Below are 12,309 nucleotides of genomic sequence, written 5' to 3'. Positions count from 1 at the left end.
AATAGAGCATGTTGTCTTGAGCTTTGCAAGAGGGTCAGTGCCAAGTCTGTGGAGGACCCTGTATGCTGACCGTTTGATCCCTGTCTTGCTGAGTAGCGAGGACAGATGCAGGCCACGGGGGCAGGGCCGGTTGGATGAATCTGATGGGGGAGGGGAGGGGGGGTGAGACAGGCCGGAGTTGGGGGCAGAGCTGGGGCGGTTTGAGGATCGTAGGTTCATCGACCAGCTGGAGTGTTAACCATACGGCATCCAACTCCAATGTATGGATTCCCCCTTCAAGCCAATCTGTTGACACCAGCTGGGGGTGGGGGGGTCCTACAATTTAACTCAATTCTGACACTGTCTACCTGGAGATAGTGTCAGATTCCATGGGTTAAGGGCTCAGTCCCATTAAGGTGGCACTGTGGTGCTGGAGAAGACTCTTGAGAGTCTCTTGGACTGCAAGGAGATCCAACCAGTCCATTCTAAAGGAGATCAGTCCTGGGTGTTCATTGGAAGGACTGATGCTAAAGCTGAAGCTCCAATACTTTGGCCACCTCATGCAAAGAGTTGACTCACTGGAAAAGACTCTGATGTTGGGAGGGATTGGGGGCAGGAGGAGAAGGGGATGACAGAGAATGAGATGGTTGAATGGCATCACCGACTCGATGGAGGTGAGTTTGAGTGAACTCCAGGAGTTGGTGATGGACAGGGAGGCCTGGCGTGCTGTGATTCATGGGGTCGCAAAGAGTTGGACACCACTGAGCGACTGAACTGAACTGAACCGAGTGGTAAAGAACCTGCCTGCCAATGCAGAAGACATAAGAGACATGGGTTCAATTCCTGGGTTGAGAAGATTCCCCTGGAGGAGGGCACGGCAACCCACTCAAGTATTCTTGTCTGGAGAATCCCATGGACAGAGGAGCCTGGTGGGCTATATAGTCCATAGGGTTCCAAAAAGTCGGACACGACTGAAGTGACTCAGCTCGCACACGTGCACCCATAAGACGACCCCAGCCTGGCTCATGCTTCAGACACCAGTGCTAAGTTTGGCCAATTGGCTATAGACTGGAGGTTCCCATGACCCCCTCCTCAAGTTTAATGAATTTGCTAGAGGGGCTCACAAAATCCAGAGAAACCTTTTACTTACCAGTTTCTTATAACTCAGAACCAGCCAGTTGGAAGAAATGCATAGGGTAAGGGTATGGAAAAGGGCATGAAGTTTCCATGTTCTCTCTGGGCCTCCCATCCCCGCTAAATCTCCATGTGTTCACCAGTCTAAAGCTCTCTGAACCCTGTCCTTTTGGATTTTTATGGAGGCTTCACTATCTAGGCATGTTTGATTAAATCACTAGCCATTGGTGATTGATTCAACCTCCAGCTCCACTCTCCTCTTTGGGGGTCTGAGTTGCTGGGACTGAAATTGCCAGTCCTCTAATCAGATGGTGGATTCTCCTGCCAACCATTCCCCATCCTTCAAGTGAAAGGGAAAGTCGCTCAGTCTTGTCTGCCTCTTTGTAACCCCATGGACTACAGTCCACGGAATTCTCCAGGCCAGAATACCAGAGTGGGTAGCCATTCACTTCTCCAGAGGATCCTCCCAGCCCAGGTCTCCCACATGGCAGGGGGATTTTTTACCAGTTGAGCCACAGGGAAGCCCTCCCCATCCTTAGGTGTGGACCAAAAATCGTCTCATTAATACGTCAAATACATAAAATTTTGTATGTCTTTTTTAATACATAAAAAAGATATCTTTGTCACTCTCATTACTGAGGAAATTCCAAGGATTTCAGGCTTCTGTGCTTGGGTGAAGACCAAACACACATCTTATTATAAATCACAATCTCCTAGGTATTAAGAGGAGGGCCAGCAGGAGGGAGACCACGGTGGATCTGTGGGCTCCCAGGCTCCACTGCCTGGTCCCGGACCTCCCCACCCGCTACACTTGTTCCCCAGATTTCCACTCAGCGTAAAATCAACATCTACAACATCCTGCAGGAGATCATCCAGCAGGAGGGAGAGCTGGAGGAGCGCTGCGTCCAGAGGCTGGTGGCCATCGCTCCAAGGAGATGAGGGACATGCTGGAGGTAGTGGATGTCCTGCCACCGCCTGCCTGGCCGCCGCCCCAGGGGGCTCGGGTGGGCGAGGCGTGTGAGGCCCAAGGCCCTTGTCTGGTTATCTCAGGAGGACAACAGTAGGCTGAGGGGGCCCAAGGGGCCCAGGGAGCCCAGCGGGGCTGGAGCGGGTTAGAAGCAGGAACTGCTGGCGAGGCCACGTGTCCTCCCGTGCCCTGCAGATGGAGGGCTATGTGAGGGCAGAGGTGGCCAGCGACACCCTGGTGGCCCTATCCTGAAACCACTTCAGCTTGGTCATGTATGAGCTGCAACACCATCTCAAACCCCTCAACCTCAAGGAAGAATTTGTCATCGTCACCCTGGTCAAGCTGGCCAACGGCAATGGTAGGGCTCGTGGGGACTGGGCGCCAGCGTCTGCCTGTCGGGCCACCCCTGTTCCTCTGCCCTGGTCCCTGCCCCACCGCCTCCCATTTCTCCCTCTCTGGCGGTCCTCCAGTGTTCCTCCGTTTCACTGCTGGTGTCTCTCTGTCCCTCTCAGCTGGTGTCTCTCTGTCCCTCTCTGCTGAGCTCCCCTCCCTGCACCTCCCACCCTGTGTCTTTCCTCCTGCCGGCCCTGCCATTGCACCCCTCTCTGCCCTCGCCCCCGCTCTTGCCCCGCCCCGCCCCTCTGGCCACGCCCCTCTTGCCCCACCCCTCTCTGGCCCCGCCCCGCTCTCTCCCCCGCTCCCTCCCCCCGCCCCTATTCAGTCCGCGCACTGCGCTGAGCGTTGCTCCACGCAGGCCTTGCGGTGGGCAGTGGGAACCAGGACACGAGAAAACAGAGGGTCACAATGCGAGCAGGCACGCGGCTGTCCTCCTCGTAACCGCAGTCTCACTCAGTCTCTGGGTCGTCATTCTAGAATGTTTATGAGACAACAAAGGAGTGGCGGCTTGGGAGGCCCACCGCCTGCCTCCTTTTTGTTGCCTGCGGCCCCAGGAAGAGCAGGGCTCCCCCTTCTTTCCTCCGCCCCTCCCCTCCCCCATCGACCCTCATCGCCCCTCCTCAGTCTCCGTCTCCCCTCTGGTCACTCCGTCTCCCCTCCCCCATCCAACCTCCCCCCTCCTCCCCCCTCCCCCTTCCCCAACCCCTTCTTCCCTCCCCCATCCTCCCCTCCCCCTTCCCCCAACCCCTTCTCCCCTCTCCCTTCTCCTCTCCCCCATCCTCCCCCCTCCCCTCTCCTTCACCCTCCCCTGTCTCCCTCCTCTTCCTCTCCTGCTCCCCTCTCCCCCCACCCCCATCTCCCCTCCCCTCTCCCCTCCCCCAGTTTCCCTTTCTGTCTCTCCGGAGGGCAGGGTCAAGGGGAAGAGGGGAGGGGAGACGGGGGCGGGGGGGGGGGGGAGAAGGAAGGTAGACACAGGGGAGGGAAGGGAAGATGAGGGGAAGGGAGGAGAGACGAGGGGGAAGGGGAGGGGAGACGGGGAAAGGGTTGGAGACGGGAGGGGCGGTGAGGTCTCCTCTCCCCTCCCACCCGTTTCCCTCCCCTCCCCCGTTTCCCCTCCCTCATATCTCCCCTCCCCCATCTCTCCTCTCCCCGCAAGGTCACCCTCCGCTATCCCCGTCTCCTTCCCCTCTCCTCTCCCTCAACCCGTCTCCCCTCCCCTGGAGATGGGGGAGGGGAGAGGGGAGGGGCGGGGAGACAAGTGGGGGGATGGGAGACGGGGGAGGGGAGATGGGGGAGAGGAGGGGAGATGGGAGGGAGGGCAGATGGGGGAGGGGAGGGAAACTGGTGGGAGGGGAGAGGAGACCTCACCGCCCCTCCCGTCTCCAACCCTCTCCCCGTCTCCCCTCCCCTTATCTTCCCTTCCCTCCCCTGTGTCTGCCTTCCTTCTCCCCCCACCCCCGTTTCCCCTCCCCTCTCCCCTTCGACCCTGTCCTCCGGAGAGACAGAAAAGGAAACTGGGGGAGCGAGGAGGGGAGACGAGGTGGGGGGAGAGGGGAGAGGGTAGGGGAGTGGAGATGGGGGAAGGGGAGACGGGGGAGGGGAGGGGAGATGGCAGGGAGGGGAGCGGGGAGGAGAGAAGGGTAGACTTCTCCCTGTCTCCAATCCTCTCCCTCTTCTCCCCTCCCCTTCCCCACCTGCCTCCTCTCCCCTCTCCTTCCCCCTTTTCCCCCTCCCCTTCCTCCATCTCCTTCCCCTCCCCTCCCCCTCCCTCCCCAGTCTCCCCTCCCTTTCACCCCTTCTCCCCTCCCCCTTTTCCCCTCCCCTTCTCCCCTTCACCTGCTCCCAGCTCACACTTCTTACTTTCCCTGCCTCCTACCCTCTCCTGTGGCCCAGCCCATGCAAAGGGGTTCCCTGGCCTTGTTCTGGGCACTGGAGGTGTGGGCAGTGGTGGTGTCCTCTCCACCATGAATTCAGTGTTTGAATTCATGCCATACATGGGCATCACCCTGGCCACCATGTTCACCATGCTGAGGCTTGCCAGTGAAGCCAAGATGCGCCAGGTGATCTGTGGTGGTAAGTGTCCCACCTGGGCCTGCAGGTCTGGCCCGATCAGGGTGCCAAAGGGAGGAGGTGGGTAGACAGGTAGAGAGAAAGGGCAGTGGGAATCGCAGGAGAGGGAGACCAGGTAAATGGTCCCAGCTTGGGCTTGACTTGGGTCATTTATATCTGATCACCTTGCCCCAGGTTTTGATTATGTCATGTTTTTGTGAGCCCAAATCCCCAGTACCTGAGAAAAGTAGGACAAAACGTGTTTGCCCCTATTTGCTTTGGAGTCCCCAGGATCTGAGTGAAAAAGTCTTCTTCCAGGTCTCACCCTTGACCTTGCCACATGAACCTCAAGGCTGGGGGCCCAGTCACACCTGTGTGCTCCACCCCTCGGGGGAGTCTTTCACCCTCAGACAGGGAGGGGCTTCTTGCAGGACAAAACTTAGGTGAGAGGGGGGTTGGAAAGGCAGACAGAGACGCAGATTTTTCTAGCAGCATCTCTGGCCGTCTCAGTAACCTGCTGGTTATGGAAGTGTGAGGGCTTCTCCTGAGGAGGCAGCCCTGGAAGGCTTTATTCTGCGTCCTGCCCCTCGGGGCTCACTGCACGTCCCCCCGGGGGCAGCCATGGAGACCTTCTGGGAGACGGTGCAGTTTTACCTGAGGCGCCTGGAGGACAGCGTGTACCCGTGATGACTGAGGAGCGGTTTGCAGTGAGGCTGTTCCCCGTGTATCGCTACTTCGTGACGGTGTGGCTGCGGAACGGCGACCTGCTGTGTGGGGCTGGGAGCCCGCGGGGCTCCGGTCATCGCTCTCCAGCCTGTGCAGCTGGCGGAGCTGAGACACCATGGGGTCCAAGGAGGTGGAGACCTGATTAATGGCAGAGCCATCGGGTCCCTGGAGATGTCTTTTTTTTTTTATTGGAGGCTAATTATTTTACAATATTATATTGGTTGGTTTTGCCATACGTTGACATGAATCCTCCCCGGGTGCCCCTTCCAGAACCCCCCTCCCACCTCCCTCCTCCCCTACCCTCTGGGTCATCCCCGCACACCAGCCCTGAGCATCCTGTAACATGCAGCGACCCTGAACTGGCGATTGGTTTCACATATGATAATATACATGCTTCAATGCCTTTCTCCCAAATCATCCCACGCTCACCCTCTCCCACAGAGTCCCAAAGACTGTTCTATCCATCTGTGTCTCTTTTGCTGTCTCATATACAGGGTAAAGGCCCCTGGAGTTTCTGGACCAGGGTCCCTGTTACACGTGTGCCGTGCGATCTCTGAGCAGTTCACTTGTGGGAGCCACTTTCCCACCAACTCTGGGCCGTAGGACTGTTTTACAAATGAGGGAACGGAGACAGAGGTTGAGTACCTGTCCAAGGTCACCTGAGTGACAGAGCCAGGACTTGGGGGACAGGCTTCGCCCCTGGGGGGGGGCCCAGGGGAGGCCTGGACCCTACTCCAAGGTCCCCTCTGTCACCTGTCATTGATTGCAAGTCTGGGGCCGATGTCACAGGGGGTCCTGGCTGAGGGGTCTAGAGACCCGGCTCCTGTGCTAGATGAAGCTGGGAGTCATCAAGTCCCTGAAGCCCATGCTGAACCTCCTCGTGCCCAATGATGACCTGTGGGACCTGGCCTTGCTATCCACAGGGAATCACTGTTCCCAAGAGCACCAGCTCAGCGCATCCGCTTGAATTAGAACAAGGTGCCCTCTACTGGCAGCATTTGGTTTTGCGTGATTTGAGAAGCACACGTGCTGTGCTCAGTTGCTTCAGTCATGTACCTTTGTTTGCCAGCCCATGGACTGTAGCCCGCCAGGCTCCGCTGTCCATGGGATTCTCCAGGCAAGAATACTGGAGTGGGTTGCCATTTCCTCCTCCAGGGGATCTTCCTGACCCAGGGATCAAATCCACATCTCTTATGTCTCCTGCATTGGCAGGCGAGTTCTTTTCCACTAACGCCACCTGGGAAGCCCTGAGAAGTGCATGGTCGGCTTCAGTTCAGCCCTTCAGCTGCGTATCTTTGTGCAGTACACAAACTGAGCAACTGTATGTGAAAGACCTTCTCCTGACAGTAAACCCATCTCTTACAAAAATGCAAATTTAAGCAACAGTGAAAGTGAAAGTTTCTCAGTCGTGTCTGACTCTTTGTGACCCCACAAACTATACAGTCCATGGAATTCTCCAGGCCCAAATACTGGAGTGCCACAGTGAGACCCCTTTTTACCTATCTGATGGGCAGAAATGAAAATGACTAGAGTTGGTCTCCCCGTTTTTCTGCAGAAGGGCAGACAGCGAAAATGTTTTCAGCTTTGCAGACCTCACAGTCTGTGACAATTCTGCAAATTTGCCATTGTAGAGCAGAAGCAGTTATCACTTGAGAGCATGGCTGTGTTCCAATAAGGCTACATCTACAAACACAGACTTCGGGCTGGAATTAGACTTAGGGCTAGACTTTGCTAGTCCCTGGTCTAGAATACAAGAAACAAGATACAATACTTTCTTGTCAGGGGTGTAAACTGATAAACCATTCTGGATGCTCACTTGGATAGGGCCCCAAATCTAACATTTTATCAGCTGTCTGAAGGAATAATTAATTAGCCCAAAGGCAGTTGGATAAAGATGTTCCTTATAACATTGTGCATAGAAGCAAAACATTAAAAACAATCTACATGGTTTTCTACAAGAAATTTGTGGAATTAATGATACTATAGCCTTATATGGGCTTCCTAGGTGGCACTAGTGGTAAAGAACCCACCTGCTAATGCAGGAGACATAAGAGACGCAAGTTCAGTCCCTGGGTTGGGAAGGTTCCCTGGAGGAGGGCATGGCAACCCACTCTACTATTCTTGCCTGGAGAATCCCCATGGACAGATAAGCCTGGAGGGCTACAGTTCATTGGGTTGCAGAGAGTTGGAAATGACTGACGCAACTTCACATATAGGCACGCATAGCACATATGGAGTATTATACCATCTTTTTCATGGAAAAGCCGCTCTTTGTATATTAAGTATAGCAGTACAGCGTGAGACAGTTATATATAGCACGACCTTGGTTCAGTTTGGTTCCATTCAGTCGCTCGGTCATATCCAACTCTTTGCGACCCCATGAACTGCAGCACGCCAGGCCTCCCTGTCCATTACCAACTCCCGGAGTTTACTCAAACTCATGTCCATTGAGTCGGTGATGCCATCCAACCATCTCATCCTCTGTCATCCCCTTCTCCTGCCCTCAATCTTTCCCAGCATCAGGGTCTTTTCAAATGAGTCAGCTCTTTGAATCAGGTAGGCAAAATATTGGAATTTGAGCTTCTACATCAGTCCTTCCAATGAACGCCCAGGACTGATCTCCTTTAGGATGGACTGGTTGGATCTCCGTGCAGTCCAAGGGGCTCTCAAGAGTCTTCTCCAACGTCACAGTTGGAGAAGCATCAAAAGCATCAGTTCTTCAGCGCTCAGCTTTCTTTATAGTCCAGCTCTCATATCTATACATGACTACTGGAAAAACCACAGCCTTGGCTAGACAGAACTTTGTTGACAAAGTAATGTCTCTGCTTTTTAATATGCTGTCTAGGTTGGTCATAACTTCCCTTCTAAGGAGTAAGCGTCTTTTAATTTCGTGGCTGCAGTCACCATCTGCAGTGATTTTGGAGCCCACCCCCCAAAAAAAGTCAACCACTGTTTCCCCATCTATTTGCCATGAAGTGTTGGGACTGGATACCATGATCTTAGTTTTCTGAATGTTGAGCTTTAAGCCAACTTTTTCACTCTTCTCTTTCACTTTCATCAAGAGGCTCTGTAGTTCTTCACTTTCTGCCATAAGGGTAGTGTCATCTGCATATCTGAGGTTATTGATATTTCTCCCAGCAATTTTGATTCCATCTTGTGCTTCTTCCAGCCCAGCGTTCCTCATGATGTACTCTGCATATAAGTTAAATAAGTACAGTGACAATATACAACCTTGACGTACTCCTTTTCCTATTTGGAACCAGTCTGTTGTTCCATGTCCAGTTCTAACTGTAGCTTCCTGACCTGCATACAGGTTTCTCAAGAGGCAGGTCAGGTGGTCTGGTATTCCCATCTCTTTCAGAATTTTCCACAGTTTATTGTGATCCACACAGTCAAAGGCTTTGGCATAGTCAATGAAGCAGAAATAGATGCTCTTCTGGAACTCTCTTGCTTTCTCCATGATCCAGCGGATGTTGGCAATTTGATCTCTGGTGCCTCTGCCTTTTCTAAAACCTGCTTGAACATCTGGGAGTTCACAGTTCACATATTGCTGATGCCTGGCTTGGAGAATTTTGAGCATGACTTTACTAGCGTGTGAGATGAGTGCAATTGTACAGTATTTTGAGCATTCTTTGGCATTGCCTTTCTTTGAGATTGGAATGAAAACTGACCTTTTCCAGTCCTGTGGCCGCTGCTGAGTTTTCCAAATTTGCTGACATATTGAGTGCAACACTTTTACAGCATCATCTTTCAGGATTTGAAATAGCTCAACTGGAATTGCATCACCTCCACCTCCACGACCTCAGTTATGTGAAAGAAATCTAGGTTCTCATTTATGCATAAATGAGTTTAGAAGGATACACCTACTGTGAGGACTGGTTGTCTCTGAATGTCTCAGTGAACACAGACTATTTTTATAATCAGAAAACAAGTTTTCCATTTTAGAGATGAAAAGCTCCTCAGTGTGGCATCGTCCCTTGGTGCCTGAATTCCCGCCGTCGTCCACCCCGACCTCATTTCCTCCCATTCCTCCTCCTGCAGTGACGTCTAGTAACAGCTAGACTTGAGTGTAGCAACACCCTGAGTGCCTGACTGTGGTTCTGTCCACGCCAACCTCTCGAGAGCCTTCTTCAGGCTCTTTCTCACCTCCCTAATCTTCCCCATCAGCCCTTTCTCCCGCACACACACAGCACCCTTGCACACCAGGCTCCGTGTGTGTCAGCTCGTGTCGCTGCTCACAGAGGCTTGGTGAGGGACACGCTCTCAGTGTCCGCCTTTTACAGGGGAGGAAGCTGAGGCTCAGAGGGGCTGAGTAAGCCCCCCGAGGTCACACAGCTGGGACGCCGTGGAGCCGGAGCCTGCATTGTTATCTGGGCACTGCTAGCCCCACCCAGGAGATTTGAGTCCTGGAATCCTGTCTGTCAGTCAGCATTTGGGAAAATCATTGCCCCAGTCTCTGCTGTTCTCTGCTTCCGGGGGCGGGGGGTCAGCGGTGGGGAGCAGCCCTTCCCCCACTTACCAAGTAAGGCGATTGTGGGTTGCATGTCTGTGGGATCCCGGGGTTACCTAAAGCTGCTGGAGTAATGGTGGATGATCTTGGAGGTGATGGGATTATCCACGTAGATGAGAAGCATCTGTGGGTGGCAGTACCAGGCCACACAGCTGCACATCACCATGAGCGCACCCTTCACCATCTCTCACCTCCAGGGATGGTCCTTCTGTGAGGCCAGTGAGAAGGGGAAGAAACCTCTGTGGCCATCAGGGAGAGGATCTTTTCCTTCAGGTGTTTCCTGGGCACCTGAAGTGCTCTTCTTCAATGAAAGTGTATTCTTTCATTGAACACATTTTATTGAGCTCCTGCCATATGCTATGCCCTGGCTGTAGCATGGTGAGCAAGTCAGTCCATGGCCATGACTGCCCGGTCACAGGGGTTCTGTGCGGACACCCCAACCAGAGGCGGCTGTGCGTGCCTTCATGCCTTCACCTACTGGGCACCTGCTCTGGGCCAGGGGTTCCCGAGATGCTGGTGATTCACTGGGAACAGAGAGGCTCAGCGCAGCTCTTCTGGGAGGAGGTGTTGGAGGCCACCCAACCCACTGTGAAAGGAAGGGCAGGGGAGTCCACTCTCTCCAGGCTTTGAGTAGAAAACCAGGTCTCAGGCTTCAGTTTGTGGAGAAGCCAGGACACTCCCAATTCTCTCTCTCCGAGCTCCCAGATTCCCAGGGCAAGGGTCCAAGGTCAAGGCCAACACGTGAAGCTCGGTGCTGACTCAGCTGGAGGCCCCCTGGGGGCTCAGGCAGCCCCGGGCACCATGCCCTGCGGATGGAACGGACAGCCTCCAGGGCCCGGCCCTTGGCCGCCTTGATCCAATTCCCCACTCCACTTTGGAGAAGGAGACACAGAGGGGAGTTTCTTATCGAGATCCAGTAAGACTGCAAGGAGAGCCAACCAGTGCATCCTAAAGAGATCAGTCCTGAATGTTCATCAGAAGGACTGATGCTGAAGCTGAAACTCCAGTACTTCACACCTGATGTGAAGAGCTGACTCATCTGAAAAGACTATGATGCTGGGAAAGATTGAAGGCGGGAGTAGAAGGGGACAGTGGATGAGATGGTTGGATGGCATCACCGACTCAATAGACATGAGTTTGAGTAAACTCCGGGAGTTGGTGATGGACAGGGAGGCCTGGCATGATGCAGTACATGGGGTTGCAAAGAGTTGGACACGACTGAGCAACTGAACATCACACTCACTTTGGGTAATTCCAATATAGGTGATCTGCAAACCACACTGTAAGAAACAAGAATACTCACCTAAGAAATGTAAAAGTGGAAAGTTCACATATATCAAGGCAAGATTTTAGATATCGTTACCCAGGAAAAGCAGCACTGTGGACCTACCTCCATGATTACTTATATTCTTGGCAGAATCTTGTACCACTGAACAAGTCATGATATGAACCCAACTCTTTGTGAGGTTTTTTTCATTCTCCTTATGGGTCCAGGGTGTCCCATAGAAATAATTCTTTTCAACGATCTTTTTATTTCTTCTTCATAAACAGAACCTTAAGGTGACAGCTTCTGTATCTTGTAACATTAAAAAGCTTGACAACACTTTTATTTAAATTTCACTTAGGCTATTGGTATGGTTTATTTCTTATGTGCAACTTCATTATGAGTGTATGTTCATTATGAGTATATTCATTATGTATGTTCATTATGAATGTAAATTCATTATGCGCAACTTCATTATGAGTGTTGAAGTTCTAAGTGAACTCTCCCCGTCTCCACAATTGTCATATTTGTAATCGGAGTCTCTGCTGCATGTCTGTAACTCACAGTTTTGACAGTCCTTATTATCACATTGATTATAAAGGATTTCTCTTCCATGTAGATTCTAATAAAGGTATTTCCTTTCTTTCTGAAGTCCCTATCATACTCGTTAATATCAATTTTCTCTTGTGTGGGTTCTCAGATGAATACGAAGTGTGGAAGCCTCTGAGGAGCTGTACTGCACTCATCACATTTATAGAGTCTCTCTCCCCCTATGGGCCCTCTCTCAAATGCCAAGTTTCACACTCATAAAATTCTTAGCGCACATACCACATCAATATGCTTTCTCTCCTGAATGGGAATGGAGGGCATAATGGAGAAGAGTGGAGCATCTGGCGAAGCCCTTACTGTGCCCATCATGTGGATGTAGTTTCTCTCCCATGTGGACTCTGAAGACGTCTAAGGTAGGCAGCTCTACAATAACCTCACCACCTTTACGTCCTTCATAGGGTTTCCCTCCTCCACAGACATTTTCATGATGCAAATATTCTTCTACTGGCTGATAGCCTCAACCCACTCAGACTATTTGCAAGGCCCTTCTACTATGTGAACGCCAAGATTGTTAAAAGCTTTAGGCTTCCCAGGTGGTGCTAGTGGTAAAGAATATGCCTGCCAATGCAGGAGTCACAGGCAATGAAGGTTTGATCCTTGGATTGGAAGATTCCCTGGAGGAGGAAATGGTGACCCACTCCAGTATACTTGTCTGGGAAATACAATGGAAAGAGA

This window comes from Moschus berezovskii, chromosome 4, assembly GCF_049115385.1.
Source record: "Moschus berezovskii isolate FMDL1 chromosome 4, NW_MosBer_1.0, whole genome shotgun sequence".
Classification (NCBI taxonomy): domain Eukaryota; kingdom Metazoa; phylum Chordata; class Mammalia; order Artiodactyla; family Moschidae; genus Moschus; species Moschus berezovskii.
Note: the sequence above shows the minus strand (reverse complement) of the source record.